General features: G+C 48.4%; 1 long non-coding RNA gene across 1 annotated transcript; it reads left to right on the top strand.

Moving 5' to 3' along the window:
* Positions 1-1,694: 1,694 nt before the first annotated feature.
* Positions 1,695-18,601, top strand: LOC110740503. The gene is made up of 2 exons (XR_002515126.2): positions 1,695-4,323; positions 6,339-18,601. It is a non-coding gene; the product is annotated as an uncharacterized LOC110740503 (long non-coding RNA).
* Positions 18,602-19,666: the final 1,065 nt, after the last annotated feature.

Genomic DNA, 19,666 nt, shown 5'->3' with positions numbered 1-19,666 from the left:
CAAGGAAACGGAGAAGAAACAGTCAGAGATGAGAAGGAAGCCAGGGGGCTCCAAGAAGCAGAGGTGGTCAGCTGGCCAGCAGTTTGGGACTGGGGCTGGATGGGGACCTAGGCTGGGATACCCCATCCATTTCTACCTGGCAGCCCTGTCCAGTGTCTCCTCTTACCACTCTGCCTCAGTGTCTTCGTTCCAGCCACACCAGATATCTGTTGTGTCCTTGAATGCCTCATGCATTCTCTCAACCCAGCCTCCCCTCTGGCTGTTCTCTCTTCCTGCAGTTCTTGTCTCTGCCCCTTCCACATCAGATGGGTACTGCCTCTGTTGTTCAGCCCTCTGATGGTCACCTTCTTAGGCCTGTCCTGCTCCCTTTACCAGACATGGTTAGATGACCCTAACTAAGGCTGTGCGTCTCCATTTTTAACTTAAAATTTCTTATGTGGTGTCTGTCTTCCCCACTGGACTGTGAGCTCCTGTGGGCAAGGCTGGTGTCCATTTTGTTTATCGCCATATCTCCATGCCTAGCACAGTGCCTGGCATAAGGTAGCAATGCAATAACTACTAATAAACGAACAGATGGGACACCAAAATTATCAGGATGCTGAAGTCCAAGTCTCTAGCAAGCCTGGGCTCTTACTCAGCCAAAATATCTGGGTCAGATATGACTTTCTGAATGGTCCATGCGGAGCTTCTGACTTTGAAAATCAATGTGCATTTCCATCAACAAGTTGAGAGCATTGAGAAATGAGGAGCTGTAGGGTCAGATGGTGTTCTGATTATCTCTCTTTTGCTGCAGAGCAAACCACCCCACAACTTACTGGTATAAAACAACACCCCTTTCAGTACACTCACAAGTTCAGTGGGTCAGAAATTAGGAAAGGTCACAGAAGAGACAGCTCATCTCTGCTTCATGACATCTGGGCACCTCACCTGGGATGACTTGAATGGCTGGGACTGAGGAATCCACTTTCGAGATGGCTTCTTCATTCTTCTTTCTGGTGCCTGGGTTGGGCTGGTTGAAGACGGGGCTCACATGCAGCTGTCAGCTGGAACACCTACATATAGCTTCCAGCATTGTGGTCTCAGGTTAGTAGAGCATGAGAGTTTCTTAATAGCCATCTCCTGACTCTCAGTACAATTGCTCCATTAAATAAGGTAGATGCCTCATGGCATGTCATGATGTAGCCTAGGAAATCATATAGTGTCACTTCTGTACTCTATTGGTCAAAGCAGTCATAAGTCCCTCTGGTTCGAGGGGACAGATCATAGGCCCACATCCTACTAGGAATAGTGTCACAGGATTTATGGCTATGTTTTAAAATTGCCGTAGAAGGTTTATGCTGCTGTAGATCTCTGGGATCAGGCCTGTGAGCAGATGCTGAACTGCATGACCAAATACATTTTCCCCTCAACTCTTAGCATTAGAAAAGCACTTTAAAATCTTCCAAGTCACCAGGTGTGGTGGCTCACACCTGTAATCCCAGGATTTTGGGAGGCCGAGGTGGGTGGATCACCTGGGGTCAGGAGTTTGAGACCACCCTGGCTAATATGGTGAAACCCCGTCTCTCTAAAAATACAAAAAAATTAGCTAGACATGGTAGCGCATGCCTGTTGTCCCAGCTACTCTGGAGGCTGAGGCAGGAGAATCGCTTGAACCTGGGAGGCGGAGGTTGCAGTGAGTGGAGATAGCACCATTGTATTTCGGCCTGGGCAACAAGAGCAAAACTCTGTCTCAAATAATAATAATAACAATAATAAATAAAAAAATTCTTCCAGGTAGAGGAGGAAGGTGACTTGTAGCTTTGTAGGCCTGGGTTCAAATCTTGCTTCTATCACTTCGCGTCCATGGGGTCTTGGGCAAGTCATTTAACTCATCTGAGTCTCAGTTTCCTTACCTGAATAGTGGAGGCAGCAGTGATGCCATAGTGAGGATTTGATGAGCCAGTAAAGGAAGATCTGATGCCTGCTGAATGCTTATAACAGTTACCTTTGTGATCATCAATGCTCTTTCATGTAAAATGAGAATAAAAATAGAGACCTCACAAAAACTGTCCTCCTGGCTCTAGGCCATCTGTGAATAGGGGAAATTCAATTCTTGTTCTTGGGCCAGTCACTCGGCAAGAATCTGCAGACACAGAGATGAATGCAACAGCGCGGTCAGCCCTTGGATCTCCACATCTAGTGGACAGGAGAGGCATAGCGAGGCTGAGGGAGGTGGTAGGGGGCAGAGCATTAATTCCCGTGGAATGGTCATCAGTGCACTCATGGCATTCTTGATGGGGGTCTCTGGACCATGCCAAGGGGTCTTCTTTGGTCCATTCTTAGCCAACATATTTATCATGGACTCAGTTAAAGTCTGACAAAGTCTTGCTGACTTTGTTGGAAAAGACCAAAGATGGGAAAAACCCAGTTTCATAAGACCTCATGTGAAAGAGACACGGCTATGACTTTTAGCCGGTTCCCAATATTACCTACATTTTTTCAGTATTGTGTTAAGAGCTTTTCATGTATCATTCCATTTAATCATTCCAGTAGCTTTATGAGGTAGGTGCCTGTATTGTCTTCACTTTATGGGTAGACACTGAGACTCAGAGAAACCAAATGGTTTGCCCAGGGCCACATGCTGTGTTCCAGCTGCCAAAATGCTAATGCAACCCCTGACTGCATGAATAGAAGAAAGTGTCCTGAGCAGGGGATGAGACACGTTGTGTTCTGCACTGCCCAGATCACCCTCAGGGGTGGCTCTCATTTAATTCAGAGGTACTGGAGACCTTCCAGTGGAGGGAAAGAGTGAGACCTTGGAGACATAGGACCTCACAGTCATGTTCTGTGAGGGAACACGCGCCTGATGTGGGAGAGAGAAAGCTGACATCAGGACCACTCCTTCATATTTCCAAGAGGCTGCCGTGGGGCAAAGAGAGCTCCGTGTTTCCTGTGAGCATGGTCCTGTGTTAGCCATTTAGAGCTGTTTGAAAATCTATCTGGTTCCCTTGTGATGTAGTGAGCCTCCTGTCACTAGAGGTGTTCAAACAGGTTAGAAGTGCCATTGAAGGCAGGTCTGTAGTGGATGGGCTGCTGGACATGTGTAACGCCTCTAGCACAATGCCTGGCATAGGGTAGGTGCGTGCATCAGGGAACCCTTAAGGTTTAGGAGTAAACCTGGCTTCTCTTAAAAATCATTTTTTTTTTTTTTCTTTTTACATCCAGGCAGCTCCTTATATACTTAGGAGGTAAGAATCATTTTAATGATGACCAAACATATTACATACACAATTTCATTAGAATTTTGTAACAATGCTATTAATTGTGCCTACCTTATGGGGTTATTATAGTTGAGGAAACTATAGCACAGAGAGATTGAGCAACTTGCCCAAGGCCACACAGTATTGGCAGATCTGGGATTTGAATCCAGGCCTCTGGCTCTCCCTACGGTTGTCCTTGCCCATGGATCTTCCAGGGGCAAGTTTGACCCTCGAAGTCTCTGGCCAACGTTTATGATAATGCAAGGTGTTCCAAGTTTCTTCTCATGGCTCTGCCTCTGGGATCTTTGGATTTACTAGCTGGAAAAGTGAGGACACGTGATAGAACCCCTCAACCAGTGGTTGGCTGGTGGATCCACCCCAAGCAGGACATAATTTTGATTCACCCAGTGTGCCTATGTAGGGAATGCAGCCATAAACAAAATGGAAGAGATGCCTGTCTGCCTGAAGCTTATTTTCTTGTTGAAGAGACAGCAGGGAAGAGGCAACTGCAGTGTGGGCTGGTGGGGCTGTGAGTAGAGCAGGTATCAGGGCCCCACTTATCTCCCTTTGGACCTCACTGTTGTAGTCCTGACTTACCCTTGACCACTTAGTCCCTGCCCAGGGCCTTTCTCTCCCTGCCCAAGTCCACTGTGCCTACACTAAAGGCAAGCTGGAAAATTGACGTCCATCGGGAATAGCTCCAACCAATGATTGATGGAACTGGTGGATTAATACCATGGCTCCTTCCTTCTAGGCTGAGGTAACTCAGAGCTGTGTGTTCTACACTGAACTCTTAGCTGAAGTTGCCCATGGTGGGAACTTGCCTGATAATATCCTTTATTGGCTGCCTTCCTGTCCCTGCCTCATTTCTCATTTCCCTGCCAGCAGATGCTGCGATCACCTTCTACATACACTACCTTCAATCTTCATTGTAGACTTGGCTTCTGGAGGGACCCAAATGACTATGGCATAGGACAAAACTCAGGGGCTCTGTGAGCCGAGAAGAGGAGGCGCTGAGCCCGGCCAGGACAGAGGTCCACAGAAGATCCCCGAAGGAAAAGAAGTCTAAATGGAGACCTCAAGGGTGAGTGGGAGTTAGTCGGCTAAAATGTGGTGAGCAGAGAGGGAAGAGGGACAAGTGTTCCAGCAGGGGGACTGGCATTTGAGGAAGCTCAGAGGCAAGGAAGGGTGGTGTGTCTGTGAATGGTGGATGGACCGTTACAGCTGGTCTGTGACAGTGGAGGGTGGGGGATTGTGAGAGATGAGGCAGACCCCAGACTTGGAGGCCACAGGGAATGATTTGTATTTTATTCTAAGAGTCCCCAGGGACAACTGAAAGATTGTTGGCAAAGAAGTGCCAGCCAGTGGGCCAGGTAAGAGGACCTGGGAGCTGGGAGGGTATCTGAGGAGGCCAGGCCCCACAGTGCCTCCTGGGTCTGCTTTCAAAGCCCCTCAGAGAGCAAGGAGAAAGAGGCCCTTCTGGGAAGATTCCTGGGTGCCTTTCAAGGAACTTCCTCTTGCTGCTAAGTCCCCCTCGCTGGAGCCCATAAAGCAGGGCACTGAAAGTAATTACAGGCTGGGAGAGGCCAGGGCAAGGACGCTGGGGACGTGCAGGGGGCAGGGAGGCAGACAGGAGCCGTCATGCTGGCCTGGCTGCCAGGGAGGGAGTGTGCAGACACCAAAGCCCCCATAAAGTCGCCCAGAGTAGGCCCTTTTACAGGCATTTTGGGCTGGGGCATGACATCACCGGGAGCCAATCAGAGGCTCCCCCAAGCCCCTTTTTCTTCTTTGGGGCCTGTTTCTGTGGTTATTGAGGTACATTCTTGGTGAAGGGGGTGTTTTCTTTTGGAATGCTTAACCCAATAGGTTTTGCAGCCGCTGGCTCGGCCAGTCCTCCTTCAGGCAAAGTCAGCTAACTGTATGTTCCCTTTCAAGACAGAAGGGCCTCCCAGGCAGCCTGAATGGGCTGCTGGGAGTTCCCTTCAAGCCACAACTTCAAACTTCTTTTAGTGAATCAACTTCTTTTAAACTACATCCATTTGAGAAAAATAATCAACATGAATTGAGAAACACAACAACAAACAGGCGATGGAGTAGAGTCGTGGATTTGAATCCTGGCTCCTCTCCTTACCACCTGTGTTATTCCTGGACAAGCCTCAGTTTTCCCATCTGTAAAATGGGGATGATACAATCCACTTTGCAGGGTTGTTGAGCACTGATTTTTTTTTTTTTTTATGGAGTTTTGTTCTTGTTGCCCAGGCTGGAGTGCAATGGCACAATCTCGGCTCACCGCAACCTCCACCTCCCAGGTTCAAGCGATTCTCCTGCTTCAGTCGCCCGAGTAGCTGAGATTACAGGCATGCACCACCACGCCTGGCTAATTCTTGTATTTTTAGTAGAGATGGGGTTTCACCATGTTGGCCAGGCTGGTCTCGAACTCCTGACCTCAGGTGATCTGCCTGCCTCGGCCTCCCAAAGTGCTGGGATTACACGCGTGAGCCACCATGCCTGGCCCATGAGGACCAAATTTAATAGATGGGTATGAAGTGGTCAACTACCATCAGCCATTGTTTTGACAAATCCATTCTTCCTCACAGCACTGGACTTAAAGACTTAAAAAGGCTTGCCAGGCCTGTCTATTTCCCACACTATATTTATGGGTGAAGGATCTTAAGGAACATGGAAACGAGGCTGAGGGTCTTGTGAAAGCTGCTGTGTCTAATTAGGCACTGTTTGTAGTTCTTTTGTGAAGCATGATCATTTGTTAGCTCCAGTTAAAAGAAATTATAAAACCATATAGAACCCAACTGAAAGTTTAGAAAACAAGGGCAAAAACCTTCTCCATAAGGCTACCAGCCTGCCATTGCAAGTACAGTGACTTATATGTTAATATGTAGTTTGTACATGCTGGTCTTGATAATAAACTTGAAAGGTGAATACAGTATACACGTGCCTTTGCTTACTCCACCAATAGTACAGATTATCATGTTAATGACTCCCTATTATTTCATCAAATTGATGCTGAGTATTGTTGAATTTTACTTTCAATTTTCCCCTATTTGAAATAATGCTTCAATGAACTCTTCTCTTTTTCCACAGAGCGCTTCTCTTTATTTGTCTAATTTCCTTAGGATAAATTCCCAGAAGCAGAATCAGTGGGTCTCAGGGTGAGAACATTTTTGTGGTTTGTGATACGTATTTTCCAATTTACTTTCCATAAAGGATGTTCTGATTTACATTGCCTCCAGCAAAGTTTGTCCGTTTAGCCACTTCAAGGAAACCTCACCGGCATTAGGTATTATTGTTTATTATTTTGTTTGCTGCTAGATAGACAGTTATTCCTTATTCTTCTAAAATAAAATAAAATGATTGATTTGTGGATTCAAAGATGTATATATATAGTATATGTATCAATAGATTCATATTCTCTCTTTAACGTTATTTGATATTTGGGGAGGTATTGAGTCAGGTGAGTCTTTTGCTACAAAATGCAAGAATGCCATTCTTGTGTGCTTGTGAAAGGCAAGTATATTCTCTTCCATGCCAGACAGTGATAATTGTAATAAATTGGGGCTGCCGCCAAAGTCGAAATAAACAAACTGTCACAGCAGACAATGGAAGCTCAATCCTGACCCTGATGAATGAAGTTGCTAATGTGACTTCCTGGAGTGGCTGTCAGCCAACGGCCTCCCCTGTGACTTACATTAGGTCCTAGTGACAGTGGTAAGTGATGTGAGGAGGTAAAAAAGGTGCTTATGGGGCTGAGGAGGGGGTGCTATTTGGGGTGAGTGCGCAGTCTGGTTTCTACAGGACCTCTGTTGGGTCTGGCAGAGTGTCATGAACAGCCAGATGCAGGTTCCGATCTTGGGGCTGCCACTGAGACTTGTGGAAGATGTCACTGTGGATTGAGGGACAACTGAGAACTCGGTGACATGTCCTGCCCCATTTGCTCCTCGTGGTTCCAAGGCTGAGCCTGAGTCCAGCTGGCTCCAGGCTTCTCAGATTTCTGTCCTCAGAACTCCGACACTTTTCTGTACACTGGATGGGTAGCGAGTAAAATCTGCCTGTGTCCACCCCTCTTGTGTCACTGAAGACATGCTGATTCTCTTATTAGAGTGGAAGCTTGCTCAGACTTAAAAGGTGAAGCCTCAATGCTCATTCATCCTTGCAGCACCAATGCTAACTCCCTTTTCTTCCAGGAAGCTTTCCTTGATCTCACCAGTTAGCTAATGACCACCTCCTTTGCCCTCCTCTGTGGAAGCTTTTATGGCTGTTCTTATTGCATCAGGATCGTAATTGATCTTCGTTCCCAGATGCCGGACTCTGCAGCCACATCTGTGTTTCCCTTACTTCTTGCTCCTGTAAGATAACCTCATTCCTAGCTGTAGCCTTGGCCCTTTGCAGGCTGTCAAGGAATGGTAAGCTAATGAATGAGTGATAACATAAGCCCTCCACCATTTATAAAGCACACTTACCACACGTGATTTTATCTGGTAAACCTCATTATAAAGGTGGAGAGGCTGGATATTGTTATACCCATTTTACAGAAGGGATCAATGATACCAGCTGGCCCTCACGGAGAGTCTCAATGCAGCAGGCTCAGGGCTCAGCACTTTACAAGCATTGTCCCATGTCATCTCCCCAACAACCAAGGAGGTAGGTACCATCATCATCCTCATTCCGCTAAGAGGGGACTGAGACTTGCTGAAGATAAGTCACTTGCTGGGGCTGAATTTCTAGGAAGGGACAGATCTGGAATCTGACCCCGGTTCTGTGTGTTGCCAAAGTTTCCACTCTGCTGCGCTGCCCCTCGTGACGATATCACCTCCACTGTCTCCACCTCTGGCCCTTGAGTTCTTAGAAACAGTGTCTTATTTGTCCGTTCACTTCCAGTGCCAGGTACAAGGCAGGGCATAGGTAGGCATCCATAAATGCTGATGAAATGGAAGGATAGATGGATGAATGGATAGTTGGTGTCTGCTTCAGCTCTGTTGCAAGCGGAGGGAGTTTCTGCTTTCATGCAGTGCAGTCAGGGGATGGGAACTGGGATTAACTTGGGGCTGATCTTGTACCTGAGTTGTTCTGGTCATAAAACATGAAGGTGTGTCTTCTTGGGGACATGGTGAGCCATGTGCCTGCTTTCCAATGCATCAGATATGTCTTGCCAATCTCTGAGGGCAAAATGAAATGTCCTGGGAGAACAAGCAGCTGCCTCCCTCCTGTGCCAGGAGAGCAGGATCATTTTGCTCTGTCTACACACGCATTCCTGTCCTCTCCCTGCTGATGGCCTTGAGAGATAATGTGTTCCATGTGTGTCCCTGAGCGTTGTGACAGCTGTCGTGAATTTAGTGGGAGCTGCAATGGCCCGTGTGTCTGGGTGAAGTGGGTTCCATGTCTTTCCAGGTTGCAGACTCTTGAGGGAAGCAGGATCCCATATCCCAGGGCTGTAATGTCAGACAGGGCCTGCCAGGGTCAGTCTTTGCCTCTCTACCTAGCTCTGGGCAGAGCCTGAATGGCTGGTCAGCAGACTCCAGCCATGGAAGGTAGAGCTGGAATTAGTCCTTCTGCTCTAAGAACGGAGTGTGGGGACTACCGGGCTGGACATGGAGCTTACTTTTTGATGTGCACCCAAGGTCCCACTGCAAAACACAGGGCGCCGGTTTTCACATGTATCTTATCTGGTTTCCCCATCAGAGCACTCAGCTTTGTTGATGAGACCATGGATTCCAAGATAGGCAATGATAGAAATGAGCAGAACTGACATTTATTGTGCATTTGCTCCGTGTCAAGCATTTTACACGGAATTTCTCTTCTAAGCTGTTGATATCTCAAAGTGCTTAACAGCATGGATATCAGAGTTAGCAGGACTTGGGTTTAGATTATGACTTTTCTGCTCAGAGCTGTGTGACCCTGCGCAAGTCACCTATCTCAGTGCCTGTCTCCTCACCCTGAAGCATGTTCTGACTAGTGACAGCCCTCGTACCTCGCAGGTTGACAGAGAGCCTGCATGTGTGTGTTTCTTTCAGGACAGTACAGTGTTGGTGGGCAGGCATTATCATTCCACGAGGCCTGCCACTCTGCTGTTCCCTGAGATCTCTGCTCTCCTAACCGTGAGCCCAGGCTCCTTCCTGGCCAGGGTTCTGACCTTCCTTGCCCTGTCCCCGTCAGCTCCCTCTTGCTGCAGCCTCTGGCCTGGGAGTCCTTTTTGCATTCTCTCCTCACTTGTGTCTTGGATGAGGGCTTCCTTCTTTGGTGCTGATGAGGACTCTGCCTGGGAGGGCTTCCCTCTGCCGCCTGCTCCATTCCCTGCCTGCTCCGTTCCCCGCCTGCTCCCTTCCTGTGTGCTGTCTCCTTCATGAGACTCTGGGTGTGTGAAGGGGTGAGAAATTCATGTGAGTGTCTGTGATTGTGAGGGTTGTACCCACGGCTGATATCTGGCTGTTTGTGTATGTGTATGTATGAGTCTGTGCCAGCATGGGGAGGAGCACGGATATCCACAGTGGTGAATGTGCAGGTGTGACATGCTGTGTGCCCATGAGTGAGACCAGGGATGCAGGACTCTCACTTGCGGCATTAAGCCCATGTGTGTACAGCCTGCAGGCGTGTGATGTCGGAATGTGCCAGTGAGGGGCTGTGTGTGAGATACACACATGTGCATATACACACAAGCACTGTGTGAGGAAGTGTGTAGGGTGGTGGGCAAGGACATCAGCCTGTCAGGGCCCCACTCTGCGCTGCTGGGGGCTCATTCTCCGCTCTTTACGAAGTGCAGGGCAGGGGCAAGACCCTCCCTGGTGGGCCAAACCTGCCTGCTCTCTCTCTGTCCCACGTAGGCTGGACTAGAGACAGTTCTGGGATTCGCTGAGGGTGAGGCAGGCCCAGGGCCTGGGAGAGGTGGTAAGAGGAGGAGGCCTGGCCTAGGGCAGGTGGATGAAGTAAAGAAGAGACCCCTTCAACATAGCCTCTGGAGCCCTAGAGGGGACCGGAGCCTGCCTGGTCACACTTAGGTCTGAATTCAGCTCTCACATTCCCAGCCAGGCTCTCTCCAATTCTCTGTGCTGCTTCCCCAAACTGGGGTAGGAATCACAAAGGTGACAAAGACTTTCTTCCCCAGCTGTATTCAGAAGACCAGAGAGGTCTCTCATCCTTATCACCAGTATCCTAATGAAGCTTCAAGAAAAATGTTTGTTGAATGAATTAATGAAATGAGAGAGAATGCTTATGGTTGCTGGGGGAAGGAGAGACTATTTGAAACAAGCTCATCCTACAACATGTGGGACAGGGCATGTGGTCGTGCAGGGCAGAGTGTGTGTGCATGTGTGTGTGTGTAGATATGGGAGTGTGGAGGAAAGAATCAGGTAACCACTCCCTGGCTGCTCCTAGAGCTGAAGTTTCCCAGGCGGGATTACGATCTCAATGTTTCACCTTCCGGCTACTAGGAGGATGGGATGGGGGCTTTGAGGGGCTGAATGTCAGTCTGGGGTTCTGATCTTCCTGGGAGGGGGCACAAGTCCTCAGCGGAGGATTTGTACCAGCCGCTAAACAGATAATTGCTTGTCAGATTGATTGAAGGCTTTTCAAAATGTCTTTTCCTTGGAACACCCTCCCATCCCCCCCGAGGAGTGGATTATTTGAGTTGGAACTGTTCCCCCTCAGTTTTTTTCCCCTCCTTTCTCAAAGTAGTAATTACTGCCGAGTAGCCCTCCGTGGCGTTTCCTGTCATTTGGAGGCTGAAGCCAGCGGCTGTTTCCTCTGCTGGGTGAAGGACAAGCAGGCCAGTTAGGGAAATACCCCACCCCCTAGCCTGGCCCTGAGCCCCTGGGGCCCCTGGTGGCCTCGATGGGGCTAATGGGGCCTGGCAGGTGGAAAGGAACTGGCCGACTGATCAACTGAGGTAGTCCTGGCTCTCTTCCAAATCCTGAGACTTTCTTCACCCTTTGTGTCCTTGCTCCCTTGTGTGTGTGCGCGCACACACGCACGTGCATCTAACTGTGTGTGTACATGTAAACTGTGCACAGGCTCTTGGGCTCCAGTAAAAATCTCCACCTGCGTCACCCACAGTGATTTTCCCAAGGGAGCTTAGCCTTGACCATTTCTTCAGGTTTGAAAAAGTCTGCAAAGTATCTGCATTGTAAGTGGACCGATGGCTGGCGAGATGCATAGACGGGAGATAAAGGAAGGAATCGTGAGAGGCTCATTGCCAAATCAAGGTAGTGGGTTTAGGGGCGCTCATGGCACAGTGCTTTCCACTTTTCTATGCTTTCAGAATATTCACAATAAAATGTGGGTAAAAAGTTTGCAAGGTCGCTCTATAATCCTCCTGTCCACCCCACCCACACTCAGGATTCGAAATCTCCGCTAGCCTTGAGTTTTGTTTTAATGCTGCTCCTCTTCCTCCTCCACCTCCTTCCTTCCATCTTCTCCTCTTCCTCCCTCTGAGAGTTTGTTCTCAGTCACAGAGGCCGAAGCTGAGCAGGACGCAGACTAAGATGAGATGAAGAGTTGAGGCTCATGAGTCAAGACGGTTTGAGTCCATTCCAAGTTCTCCCTCTTTGTGACCTTGGGGGAGTAACTTAACCACTTTGTGCCTCAGTTTACTCATCTGTGAAATGAGGCTAATAACAACAGAACCTTCATAAGGTTGCAGTGAGGGTTGAATGAGAGAATGCATGTAAAATGCTGGGCACAAAGCCTCAGTCCATAATCTGTGCTTAACAAATGTTTGGTAAACAAATAATGAAACGGATCTCATAAGGAGATGTGGACCTCGGAAAGAGATGGGAGGAAATATGCCAGAGAGATGAGCATGGCAGCGAATTGTGTGTTTGGGGGACCGCATGGGTTTCAGCGTGGCTGGACTACAAGATGGGTGGTGAAGTGTGGAGGGCGGGGAGTGAGAGGGAGGCTGAGGAGGCTGGGACCACGTTGCTGTGGTGATTATGAGCATGGTCTCTGGGATCAGGTGGCTCAGGTTGAATCCCAGCCCTGCCACTTCCTAACTGTATGACTTTGGACAACTGACCCATCTCCATGGCTTGGTTTTCTTATCTGTGGAAATGGGAATCCCAATCGCTCCTACCTTAGAGGACTGAATTAACTGAGTTAATAAATGCAGAGAACTGCCGCCTGGCCTGTGGGAAAGTTGAATAAAAGTGTTTGCTATGATTGTCATTCTTAGACATGTGGACATGGGCCGCATGTGGTTGCACATGTGTGGTTGGCTCACATGTGTGTGAGTGTGCATGTGCACGTGGGCATCTGCAGCCAGCGCTTGTTTGTGGGTGTGTTTGTGTCTATATGTAAGTGTGTGGTGGGGACTGGGGTTGGGGAATCCAGTGAGCAATTAAACCTCTGGGAGAAGACCCATCCATCCTGGGCAAAGAAAGCCTTCAGTGAGAAGTAGATGGCATCACTTATAAATAATAATCTATATTACTTCCCTGCTGAAAAGCCTCCAGAAGTTCCTCTTCATTCATTCAGTCGACAAACACTTGCAGAGCTCCTACTATGCACCAGCCCCAGCCTCGTTGGCCCTTTCCACTTGCTGTTGGTTACATATAGCTTGTTCCTCTATGCACATTTCTCTTTGGCCTGCTAGACCCAAATCAGATGCCACTTTCTCTGAGGAGCTTTCCTGACTACAGAAGCCCATGCTGATGGGTTCCCTTGGCACCCAGGTTTTTATGCCCACAGCAAGGTCAGTGACTCTTGTCTAGTCACCACTGAATCCCCAGCGCCAGGGGAGAGCCTTAGCACAAGTGTTTTGAATGAATGGATGAGTGAATTGTTCAACATGAGGACACCCACAAGGGGTCCCGACTCTGCAGACCAGTTCAACCAAGAGCCTGGGAGCTGGGGTTCACCAGTTTCTTAATTCCTGCCCCTGTCACTTCCATCTGTGCCACTGGCTCCCCACCAGGAAGGCAGCAGAGCCTGGATGCAGACGGCTCAGTAAGAGTTAAAAGAGCAGTAGGCGTTGGCTCCTGGGGACAGTGAGCTCCCCAAGGCTGCTAGAAGTGTTGGAAGCAGAGGGAAGCAGGACAGGAAAGTGGCCAGCGTCCTTCAGATAAAGGGGGCATTTGACCTTGGGTGCAATCCAAGGCCCTTCCCTGGAGGCCCCCAGCATGCCAGGCCCTGACCTGCAGGGGAGGCCAAGGAAGCTGCCTTGACTGCGGGAGCCACAGACGGGGCTGGACACCAAGCCTCGCGTTATCTCCTCAGGCCACACGTCGGCTAGGAGTGTTGGGCACACAGCAGGACTGGCTCACAGGAAGCTGGAGGAGTTTCTGTCTTTCTAAGGGTCAGAGGTGGCTGGGATTTGGCAGCCAGGGAAATGGGAACTTCCTGTGTCGCTCCCTGGAGCTGAGACTGGCAGCAGGAACCCAGATGGAACTGGTAGGCCAGAAATGCAAAGATGTGATTTTCACGGCCTGTTCCTCAGGCAAGACATGGTGGGATTGGATTTCACTATATATACATGCATAGTATGTGTGCAGGTGTGTGTGTGCTCACATGTGCATAGTGTGGGCATGTGCACATACATGTCCATAGTGTATGTGTGCGTGCACACATGTATAGTAGCTGTGGGGCAAAAATTCAGGGTTTGTATGTCTCTAGATGAATCTGTTTTTGTGCCCAAATTTGTCTGCCTTGTTGTGAATACTCTTGGTATATGTGTGAAGCAGGAATTTGTGTGTGTCCATATGTGCTTATATATGTAAACATACATCCGCCTGAGGTATGTGTAAACCTGTGTGCTGAACACATGTGTATGAATGCATAGGGGGCCTGATTTTAATGTATGTATGTGTGTGTTGAGGGCGTGCACATCCTGACGAACAGTTTTGGAGCCCAGCAAGATGGAGCCACTGAAGGAGGGGACACAAAACCATGATGCTGGAAACATCTGTCCCTTCGTTTAGCCCTGGGGTCTCTGGAGAGGGTTTTATGTTTCCTTCTTGCCAAGAAGGAAAATGTGATGCTTCTCACTCAAATATACGAGCACAGTCACTCTCTATTAAATAAGATGCCCAGTCCAGCTCACCCTGGGTTATAATCAGAGACAAGTGATTGGAAGAAGTGGCAGGAGGATCATCTTTAAGGATAAGGGGTGAGCAGAACTTCCCTTCTGCTAGGGAAGGGTCCTAAACAAGATCCACCCCAGCCCAGCCCCATCTGGTCCCAGCAGGGGCACCTCAGGCAGGAGTAGGTGCAGCAACAGCAGTGGGTCTTAAGGCATCTGGTTGGAAAGGTTGTCCCTGCCTTGAATGACCACAGATGAGCCCCCTAAAGTCAGGAGCACTGAAAGCACAGAGGAAGAGGCCACTGCTATAAGGTCTCACAGAGTGGGGAGAATTTGAGTAGAATCTTTGCTTTCACAGGATTGAAGAAAGTTTGTTAAATCTGGCATTTGTGTGATATTTGCTCAATGTCCATTTCGAACAGATCAGGAGTTGGTGAACTACAACCAATAGGCCAAATGTGGCCTAGTGCCTTTTTTTTGTAAATAAAGTTTTATGGGAACACAGCCATACCCAGCTAATACTGTCTATGGCTGCTCCCATGCTACAACGGCAGAGTGGAGTAGTTGTGACACAGACCCTATGGCCTGCAAAACCTGACTATTTACTAACTGTCTCTTTACAGAAAAAAGTTTGTGGACCCCTGCACTAGACTGTTGATTTCATAAGGGCAGGAAGGATAAGCTCAACACATAGCAAGTGCTTAATAAGTATCAATTGAATGAATGAATGCATGACTTAATTTTGGAGGATGATTCCAGGAAGAGGAAATAGTGTGTGCCAAGGCATGGGGCCAAGAAACAGCCCTAGGTGTACTGGTCATGGAAGGGTGGAGCACAGAGAAAACACACACACACACAACCACACGCACATACACACACACAGAGTGTACACACACACACACACACACACACACACACACGCATGCAAGCATGCTGGGGAATGTGGTAGCGCAGAGGTTAACACAGCAGAACGAGTATTTGGCCAGGGAAGGCATCTCTGAGGAGGTGACACTGAGCAGTATCCTGCAGACCTGTAGGCATTTTGCAGGAGAAGGTGGAGGAACAGCATTCCAGGTGGTGGGATTGGCAGAGGCAAAGGCCTGGAGGCCTGATGGAAGGAAGTGTGGGTGCTGGGCACCTCTAATTACACTGAATCTGCATATCCCTGATGGGACCCTTGGGCCGACAAGAAGCTAGAGAGGACTTTAGGGGCAGATTTGCAGGGCCTGGAAGGGCTGCCCTCAGGGAGTGTGGAATTTGTTTTCTGGGCCCTGGGGAATCAGTCACTGGGAGTGTCAGTGGAGACTCCAGGGACACCCAGGCAGACGAGGAATTCAGGACTCTGGGCAGGCCACTTTTCTTCTCTAGACTAGTTTTCGTGGCAAAATGGGAATGATAATGGCTGCCTCCCAGAGTAGGGGAAGGATTACCTGAGGTCAGAGATGTGAGAAATTCAGCCTGTGCCTGGCACAGAGTGGCTAACAAGCAGTTGTTGGACAAAACACAGGACACCCAGTTAAAGTTGAATTTCAGGTAAATAACAAACCATGTTTCAGTATAAGCATGTTCCAAATATTGCATGGGACATGCTTACACTGAAAAATTCTTCATTGTTTTTCTGAAATTCAAAAGTTCTAACTCGGTGTCTTGTATTTTTATTTGCTAAATCTGGCAACCTAACTGCCCAGGGATACTGGCTGAATCTGGGTCTTTGTTGGTGCCTTCAAGGTCCTGAAAACCTGACAGTGATGCCAGAAACAGGATGACAAGCTTGTGGGGCTGAACACTGAGGAGGTGAGGGGTCAGGGAACCCAGTCCTCTTGGCTAATGGGGAAGGAAGTAAAGGCTCAGAGAGGGGAAGGAACTAGCTGAAGGTCACCCAGCCAGATGTGGTCCTAGTGTTCTACTTTTCTCTCTGGCTGGTCAAGAGAGAGCTTTGACTCATGGGGGTGCTCCCTGGGACAGCTTAGAGGGATTCTACCAGTTGTGAGAATTCTGAGTACGGCTTCTAAAATCTTCAAGGCCATCCCAGTCTTGGCAGCAGATGCAGCGTGTGATCTTCACCACATCCCTCACCCCATCCATGCCTCAATTCATCCAGCCATAAAATGGGTCTAATTACACCCACCTCACAGGTGAGTTGTGAGGATTAATTAATGTTTGTAAAGGCTTTGTAATCCTTGGATGAAAGACGCTCCTTACATATAAAGGGTCATTATTTTTATTATTATTATACAAGTGCCAAGTATTATTACCTTAATTAGCTTTTCTAGATATCAAAAGCAATTAGACAGATCACTTGTTGAATGCCATTTCGGAAACCCAAGTCACAGAAACTCACACATTCACCTGTCATCTCTCACATTTTTGGCAAGGGGCCAACCTGGGCCAAAAGCAAGGGCTGAGATTTGCAAAAAGAAAAATTGTTTCTGTCTCTGGCCAAGTTTCACCCCATTGCAGAATTTTCCAGGCATTTACAATTCCCTAAAAAGCAAAGGTTTTTGTTTTCATTTTTGTGGAAATTCCTATACAGGGGGCATTTGGGGGAGAAGGCTTAGTTTTGTAGCCCAGGCAACCTGGTCTAGGAATGGCAATTTGTCCTGTTTTCCCTGATGTAGAGAGAAGACCAGGACTTAGCCACCAGAGCCAGTCCAAGGGAGGTGAAAGCATCTCTTGATGGGGAACTACTGTGTTTCAAGCTTTATCCCAGTGTGTGTATATTTTAAAATCATAATCCCATGCAGTAGGTAGGAGCTTTCTGACCTTAATTTTACAAACAAGAACACTGCGGCTCAGAAGGGTTAAGTGAAACAGCCAGGAAGTACAAGAAGAATGCAAAGCCAGGTCTTGCTGATTCCATAACCTATATCTAGGTTTGATGCAGTTTCTACCTCTCTGTGTTACCTGGAATCTACCTGGCCTGGGTCTAAACTGGCTCATAAGTAGTCAAGAGGGTTTCTGGTATTTAACAGATGGGACCATATAGGCTGAGTAGGTCACTGCAGTGCTGGGGGCCACCTGCAATCCCAGCCTGGTAAATCTGCTCAGGCCTTGGTTCAACATGGCTTTGGCTAGTCAGGGTCTTTGGAGTTGGCTCAAAACCCCAGAGTTTAGGCAGAGGAGGGGACTGTGGCCTGGTTGTGTCCATTAGGGCAGGCAGAACAGGTCAGGGCAGAAATCAGCGGGGTGAGGCTCCCTCTGTACTGTCCAGTTAGCTGGGGCGGGTGGAGAGGGGTGAGGAGCTGGCTGTAATTAACTTTACCAGCGTCCTTAACAGAGGTGAGAGAACCTTTCCCCTACTTTCCTTTCTACTCTGTCCAGCTTCCTCAATGGCCTTGAGGACCCTCCCAAAGCTGTGACGAGGTCAGGGAGCACTGAACAGAGCCACGCTGCCAGTGTGTTCCAAACCAAGATTATATCCCAGCTCTGCAGTTCTACAAATCTATTTTCTTTTTACAGAACTTCCCTGAGGGCTGGGTTGGGGCCTTTGTGAAGTCAGTGAGTGCATTAAAGATCGTTGGAGTGTTGGGGGATTGAAGGATGGAATGCGGGAGGAGTTGACAGTGTGGGAAGAGGTTGACATATTAATGGAAGGGTTGCTGAATGGAGAGATAAATGAGATGGTAGATGGAGTTAGGTATTGGTGGATCAGACATGGAATTGTATGTATAAATGCAAGGAAGCGTGGCTTACTGAATGGATGGGTTAGCATGTGAATGTAGGAATTTATGAGGGTGGAAGTAAATGTAGAGAGGGGTTGGAAATTTTGGTGGTTGGATGGAGGATTTGGAAAAAGATAGAGCGGCTGCTAGGTGAGGAGTTGGAGGAAGGGGGAGGGGTTGACAAATGTATGGACAAGTTGGCAGATGGGTGGAGGGATTGGTGGATGGATGAAGGAGTTTGGAAGATAAATGGAGAATGGTGCATGGAGAGAGAGAAGGTCAGATGGAGAGGAGTTGGGAAATATAGGAGCTGAATCATGGATTGGAGGATTGGCATGAGGATAGTGGAAATGGTGGTGACTGAAGGTTCTGTGGAAGTTGAAGGAGTTGGAGGAAGGGTGGAAAAGTTGGCCTATAAGGGAGCATGAATTGATGGAAGAGCGTTTGGCAGGTGGGTAGGGAGTTGGTGGAAGGATGAGGAGTGGGATTTTGGAGCTTCTGGTGGGTGAAAGTTTAGATGGATGGGTGGAGGTAGGTAAATGGAGGATGGTAGATACATAGAGGAGATGTCAGATAGGAGAAAGGATTGACAGATGGGGAGAGGAGGTGACAAAGGGGCAGAAAAAAAAAGGCAGACTGGCAAAACCCTCTGGGGAAAGTTATAGGGATAGGTAGAAGAGTAGGAAGGCAGTCTAAATCAATATTGAAAGAATTGGCTTTGTGGTCTAGGCCTTAGCCTGGACAGACCTCCCCTTATTTCCCTGGGTCTCAGACACCTTTTGCCTGTGGGTGCTTGGGGGCCATTCCAGGTAGTAGAAACCTTCAGTGCCCAGCTCAGTAGGTGGCTCTGACCATCCTCTCCCTCACGTCTTCCCTCCCCCTCTAGAGCCAGGCTCTCCTGAGGCTCATAAATCCCCAGTCTGGCAGGCTTTCTGTAATTAACTCTGCAACATTAGCCCAAAAGGTGGGGCAGGTGGGGCTGTGAAGAAAGGAGCTGACTCAGAGGCAGATGTCTATCTCCTGCTGCTGTGTCAAGTGTCGTCACTGTCCAGCACAACGGGGGCAGTGGCCATGGGGCCTCCCTTCCCCACCAGCTGTCTTGGGTTCCACTCTGGTCTCCCACACAAGTTTTTGGGAACAGGGGAGAAAGTTAATTAGGTAGGAACCTGACAGTCACTTCTCTCTCTCTCTCTCTCTCTCTCTCTCTCTTTCCCTTTCTCTTTCTCTCACTCTCACTCTCTCTTCTATTCTCACCTCTTTCATTCATCTTTTTCTCTTCTTCTATACCCATTTCTCCCATTTATTTTCTGTTTCTATTTTTCTTTGTCTCTGATTATTTCTCATTTTATGTCTTGTTCCCTTTCTCTCCCTCCTCTATCTATAGGTTACTTCCTGCTTGCTGTTTTTGGTGGTTCCCCCTCTCCCTTTTCTCTGTCATTTTCTCCATTTTCATCTGTTTTCTTTTCTGCCTTTCTTTGCCACTCTCATGGGCAGGTCTCCACACCTCGCAATGGAAGCCTGTCCCTTTCTTCTGCACCATCTCTCTTATCAATACGTGTCTTTACACAAGAGCAGAGTAGTTTTGAGGGATGTTCTCTCCTGGGTTTGTTTTGTTTTGTTTTTGTTTTTGTTTGTTTGTTTGTTTTGAGATGGAGTCTCGCTCTATCGCCCAGGCTGGAGTACAGTGGTGCAATCTCGGCTTACTGCAACCTCCTGGGTTCAAGCAATTCTCCTGCTTCAGC

The sequence above is a fragment of the Papio anubis genome, chromosome 16 (genome assembly GCF_008728515.1).
Source record: "Papio anubis isolate 15944 chromosome 16, Panubis1.0, whole genome shotgun sequence".
NCBI lineage: Eukaryota > Metazoa > Chordata > Mammalia > Primates > Cercopithecidae > Papio > Papio anubis.
Note: the sequence above shows the minus strand (reverse complement) of the source record. Positions and strands in the feature narration are given on the sequence as shown.